This window comes from Scaptodrosophila lebanonensis, unplaced genomic scaffold (genome assembly GCF_003285725.1).
Source record: "Scaptodrosophila lebanonensis strain 11010-0011.00,11010-0021.00 unplaced genomic scaffold, SlebRS2 tig00000145-arrow-arrow-pilon, whole genome shotgun sequence".
NCBI lineage: Eukaryota > Metazoa > Arthropoda > Insecta > Diptera > Drosophilidae > Scaptodrosophila > Scaptodrosophila lebanonensis.
In genome coordinates, this window is record NW_022060590.1 from 971,790 (window position 1) to 977,440 (window position 5,651).

A 5,651-nucleotide genomic window follows, 5' to 3' on the forward strand; every position below is an offset into this window, starting at 1 on the left:
TCTCCAACTGGGGGAGTATGTTTGGTCATGCGGCCAAAAACCGGCAGCACATCTTAGCTAATAAGTAACGTAAATAACTCATATTATAATTCTATTTAATTTTAATATTTTTTTTTTGTTACTATCGTTTATATTTAATATCTGAATGCATATCCCGTATGCTTTTATGTTATGTTATGTTTATTGCTTATGATATTCACAGATATTTGTCACAAATAAATAAATATATATAAGCGTGAAAAAATAATAATAATAAAGGTTTTATTTATTTATTTATCGAATCTTCTCTCTCGGAGACTTACCATAAGTAGTCAAATCTTAATCTAATATAGTTATTTAATTAATTACAATTATATAATGAACTTACGGCCCTAACTGTTATTGCTGGGTGGGGAGGTCTCTTCGTCGGAGTCGTGTATGGCTAGCCTGCCAAGTTAAATTCTGCGCAAGTCTATTTGGATGGTTGCGAAGGTTAAGCTGGTACTTTGCTTTCACCTTGGCGATTTCATCTTTAACAGGTCCCACATTTAAATCTTTTCGGATATTTTTACTCCGTATGTACCTGGGTGCCCCAATGATGATTCTCAGTATCTTCGATTGAGTTCTCTTGACTAACTCTAAATTACTAATGGAAGCGTTTCCCCATAGTTCAGAGCCATATGTTGGTTTGGTTTGAGAAATGCATTGTGAAAGTGTACTTTGTACTCCAATTATACTGGTGAACGGATGTTTATAAGCCAATATAGATTAATAGCTTTTAGTTTCAGTTGATCTCTCTTCGCTTCGATGTATTTTCGCCAAGTAAGCCGTCTATCCAAATGGACACAAGGTAAGTTACATCGTTTTTTTGTGGAATATTGATATTGTTTAGCGACAATGGAGGACAGGTTTGTTTGTTTAGGATAAAGGTGACATGTTTGCACTTTTGCTCGTTTACATGTATGCGCCAGTCTGCTAGCCATTCTTCTATGGTCACGAGGTGAGATAATAAGAGTTCTGTAGCTCTTGTTGGGCACTTGGAACGACTTAGAATGGCAGTATCACCAGCAAATGTGAAATTGTTGTATGACTGTTTGTCGGTATATCTGCTGTGTATATGATACACAGTGTCGGTCCAAGCGCGCTCCCTTGGGGTACGCCAGCTTCAATTGGATGGTATTCGGAGAGGAAATCTTTGCATCTAACTGGGAAGCTTCTTTGCTGTAGGTATGACTCCAGTATTTTATGGATGTTCTGTGGAAGTAAAATTTTGATTTTGTGAACTAAGCCATCCAGCCAAATGCGGTCAAAGGCTTGGGCAACATCCAGAAAAACAGCGGAGAAATACTCTCGTTTTTCAAATGCATTTCGTATCTCAGAGGTTATTCGGTTGACTTGTTCAATGGTTCCATGTTTTTCGCGAAAACCAAATTGGTGATTTGGGATTGCACTGTTGGTATGTAGGTGCTGCTTGATGCGATTCAGGAGTAGTTTTTCGAATATCTTCGATAGGCACGGCAGGAGATTGATAGAGGCTGAGACTTGTCCTTTCCGGCTTTATGGATCATTGTGATGACAGATTTTCTCCATTGTTGGGGATAATAGCCCTATTTCATCATGCTGTTGAAAATGGTGGTGAGAAAATATATCATTTTGGGGGAAATTAAATCGTGGCCCAGCGCTTTTGTTTTGCTTTCAAACTTCTCCCCCTGCTTGGAATACGATAGGCGTGGTAGCTTCAAGATGATTGGTTAGTGGGAGCACAAAACTTTTTGTTGCTGGATGTGGCTTGAAGACTTTTTCTAAATGGGCGGCAAATAGATTTGATTTCTATTCGTTGCTGCGAGCCCACTTTTCTCTTTGTGTACGTAATAGTGATTCACTCTTGATTGGTGGACATACACCTGATGTAGCTTTCCACAATGGGAATCGTTTGCTGTTTGGGGAGAGTTGCTCCATATAGTCCATTTGAGTTCGGTGATTCTCATCTTCTATGGCTCTATTAGATGGTTTGGCTATTTTTTACACCTGCCGCGGTCTCTCTTGGCGAGAGCGCTTCATCTTCGTTCACTTGCTGCCCCTATGAATAGTGAAGTGCTTGTTCCGGGAGGTTTTTTTTAGCCATATCAATTGCTAATGCTACTACCGACGTGATTGCTGCTGCTATTGCGGATATTCCTGTTACTGCTGCCTGTTCTACTGTACCCACCATTGCTGCTGTTCCAAGACGCCCGACTTCTATTTCTTCTTCTGCCCAGCATGATCCTGGCACCACTCGGGCCTTAGTTGGTGTCCCGCCACGCCAGTAGATTTTTGTATCCCGGCAAAGACACATTGTTTCAGAGGATGCCATCAAGCTGTACATTTGTCAAAATGTACCTTCTTGCTTAGCTGATGATGTTTTGGTTTCCAAATTCCAGTTTAAGTATAAGCGCGACATTTCTTCTTTCAAAATTTCTGTTCCTGAGAATTTATTTAATAAAATCGTTGACCCTACTTTCTGGCCAACACATGTAGTTGCTCACGAATTTACCCGTAAACGCATTAATGCAAATAATAATTCTTCTTCCATAGCACCGTCTTCTCCAAAAAACTAAATCATTCCTCTTCCCTGATATTTCATTATCAAAATGTACGGGGACTGCTTACTAAACATCAAAGGCTTTATTCAAACAGTAAATCATTCGTTGCTAATGTTATTATATTAACTGAAACGTGGCTTAAACCCAAAGTGTTAAACTCTGAAATATTATTATTATTATTATTATTAACAGTTCGGCTGCAATGTAAAATGTACAGGCGAACAAATATTTAGCTATAGCTACGAGGCCTTAAGCTAGCATTAAATAACAGTTAAGGATATTTAAATTTGTTACATATAAATATATAGGACGGGGCTTAACTTATTTATATGTACAAATTATGTTATAGGGCCTTAAGGGTATTGCTATTGTTGAAGTATCGGATTATCATTTCTATATTAAGGGGATTGAGATCAAAAAGGGATTTAGCAGGTTGTAAATGTGGGCATTCCGCCAGGATATGTTGAATGGTTATACGCTGGTTGGTGCACATAGGGCACAGGGGCGCTATGTGAGGACGATTAAAAAGGTAACTATGAGTGATGTTGGTGTGGCCCAATCTTAAACAAATAATTTTCGAGAAAGTGGAGCGAGGAATTGAAAGCTTGGATTGATTTCGACCGTAGTCGTATATTGTATTCGCTTTTGTGTTGTGGGAATTGTAGTATGAGTTCGTTTGATGAAAAAGAGATATTTGTTCGGATTTGAAATGTTTTTTTATATGTTTTAGGATGTCTGTGATATTAAAGTTATTGTGAAATGTGAGTGGGAGGAGAAAAGCGTCTTTGGCAGTCTTATCTGCATCTTCGTTGCCTTTTATCCCGCAGTATCCAGGAATCCATATTAGTTTTAATTTTTTAATGTTTTTTAATAGTAATTGTCTTATGGCAGATGGGTAATATGAAGTATTAGTGGAATTGGAGATGGCGATTATTGCTGAAAGGGAGTCAGTACAGATAGCTGTAGGGTGAGGAGAGAGTAGCGACAAAAGTGTTGCTTCGTGGATGGCAATAATTTCGGCTGTATATATGGAACTGTAGTAAGGTAATAGGTTTTGCTGGTGAGAATCGTTAGCTACTATGCTAAAAGAAGCTGCACCGTTCATTTTGGAGCCGTCGGTATAAATGAATGAGTAAGATGAGTAGGTATTTTTCAGCTCTAGGAATTTTTGGTGGTAAACTTGTAACGGAGTAATGAGTTTGGGTAGTTGGTGTAGAGAGATGTCTATTGCGGAAGATACATCATTCCAGGGTGGAATAGGGTGTCTTTCTTGGGGAAAAGGTTTGAAGGGTAGACCAAGATCTAAAACTGATTTCAGGGCTCTATGTAGGGCGGATGGAATATTAGGGTTTGGCTTTTTTGATTTAAGTATTTTTTCTATTGTTGGTTTCAGTGGTGATCCGTTTGAAAGTAAAATTTGTTTAATAAGTTTGGCTGTGGAAAATTTTGTTCTGATATCTATTGGCATCATGTTGGCTTCGAAGAGGAGGTTGTATATGGGAGTGGAGCGGAAGGCACCAAGAGCAGATCTTATTGCGGAATGGTAAATTGTTTTAATTGGCTTTAAATAGGAAGCAGGGGAGTTTTCGTAAAGAAATATACCGAAATCAATCTTTGACATTATTAGGGAATTAATAGTGTGAATAACGCTGAGGTGGCTGCAGTTGTATTTATTGTTTGAAATGCATTTTATAATGTTAAGCTGTGTTGAAAGTGAAGCAGTTAGGTTAGATATATGGTCGACCCAATTAAATCTTATGTTAAATGTAATTCCTAGTATTTTTAACTTGTCTGTATTTTCTATAGGGGTGAGAGTGGTAGAAAGTTTGATTTGGCAGGAATGCTTTTTGCAAATATGGAGGTGCTTGCATTTAGAGAGGGAGAGTTTGGCCCCTGAATGCTCGCTTGTCGGTGAGTAAAGGGTCTATGTCTATTTGAGAGCTATTGTTTAATTTTTTAAATATATGGTAGTCATCGGCGTACGCACAAAAGTTAAATTGCTTGTGCTTATTAATTATGAAGTTAAGTTTGTTGAAGGCGATGATAAATAGGATAACTGACAAGGGTGATCCCTGAGGGATGCCGTTGTGTTGGGGAAGGGTTGAGGAAAAGTGGTAGTTGGCATAAACTTTAATTTTTCTGTTGGTCATAAAGTTAACGCAGTATTGGATTATTTTAGGACCTATTTTCCACGAACGCAACTCGTCTATTATTGAATGGATGCCAATTTTATCAAATGCTTTGGTAAAGTCGAGTGATATAATTGAGGCATGGTTTTTTGTAGATAGAGAGGATGAAATCAAGTGGTCTAAAACTAGTAGACTGTCCGAAATCGACCTTCCTTTTCTGAAACCTGTTTGACGGCTATCAATTGATTTATTATGGGAAACAAACCACCATAGCCGGTTGGCGATAATTTTGTCCAGGGTTTTGGCAACGCACGAGTTAAGGGATATGGGACGGTAAGAGTTGAGGGAAGTTTTATCGGAATGTGGCTTGTTTAGGAGAATTATTTTACTCAGCTTGTAGTGCTGAGGTATGTGGTTATTGAAGATGTTATTAAAGTGGTCAACTAAACGGAGCTTTACTGAGGGATGGAGGTTTTTCAGCATTGCGTAAGATATACGATCCAGGCCTGGGGATTTTCTTTTTAATTTTGAAAGAACTATGTTAAGCTCGAGAGTGGAAATAGGAGACTCTATTTTTAAGGCAGAGGCGGATGGCCGGTACTTGGGAGGAGCTAGTAGGGAGCTGTTTTTCAGACTAATAAAAGTGTAGGAGAAGTTTTCATCACTGGATTCGGCAGACCAGAAGGTTCACAGTTCATTGGCTATGGCTAAGTTGTCTGTAATATTGACTTGGGAATCTGATTTGGTAATGCAGTGGATTGGAAGTCTTGTTTTTAGACCACAGAAAGAGTGTAGGTTGCTCCAAAACCTAGAGAAGGAAGAGCCGGGGTTGATTTCGGCGGTAAAGGATTCAAGGGATGTGCGTTTTGCTATTTTTACTTCTCATTTGAATAGTGCATATGCTTTTTTATAATTAATTATGTTAGTAGTAGATATGTTTCGTCTTAGTGTTAAAAAAAGA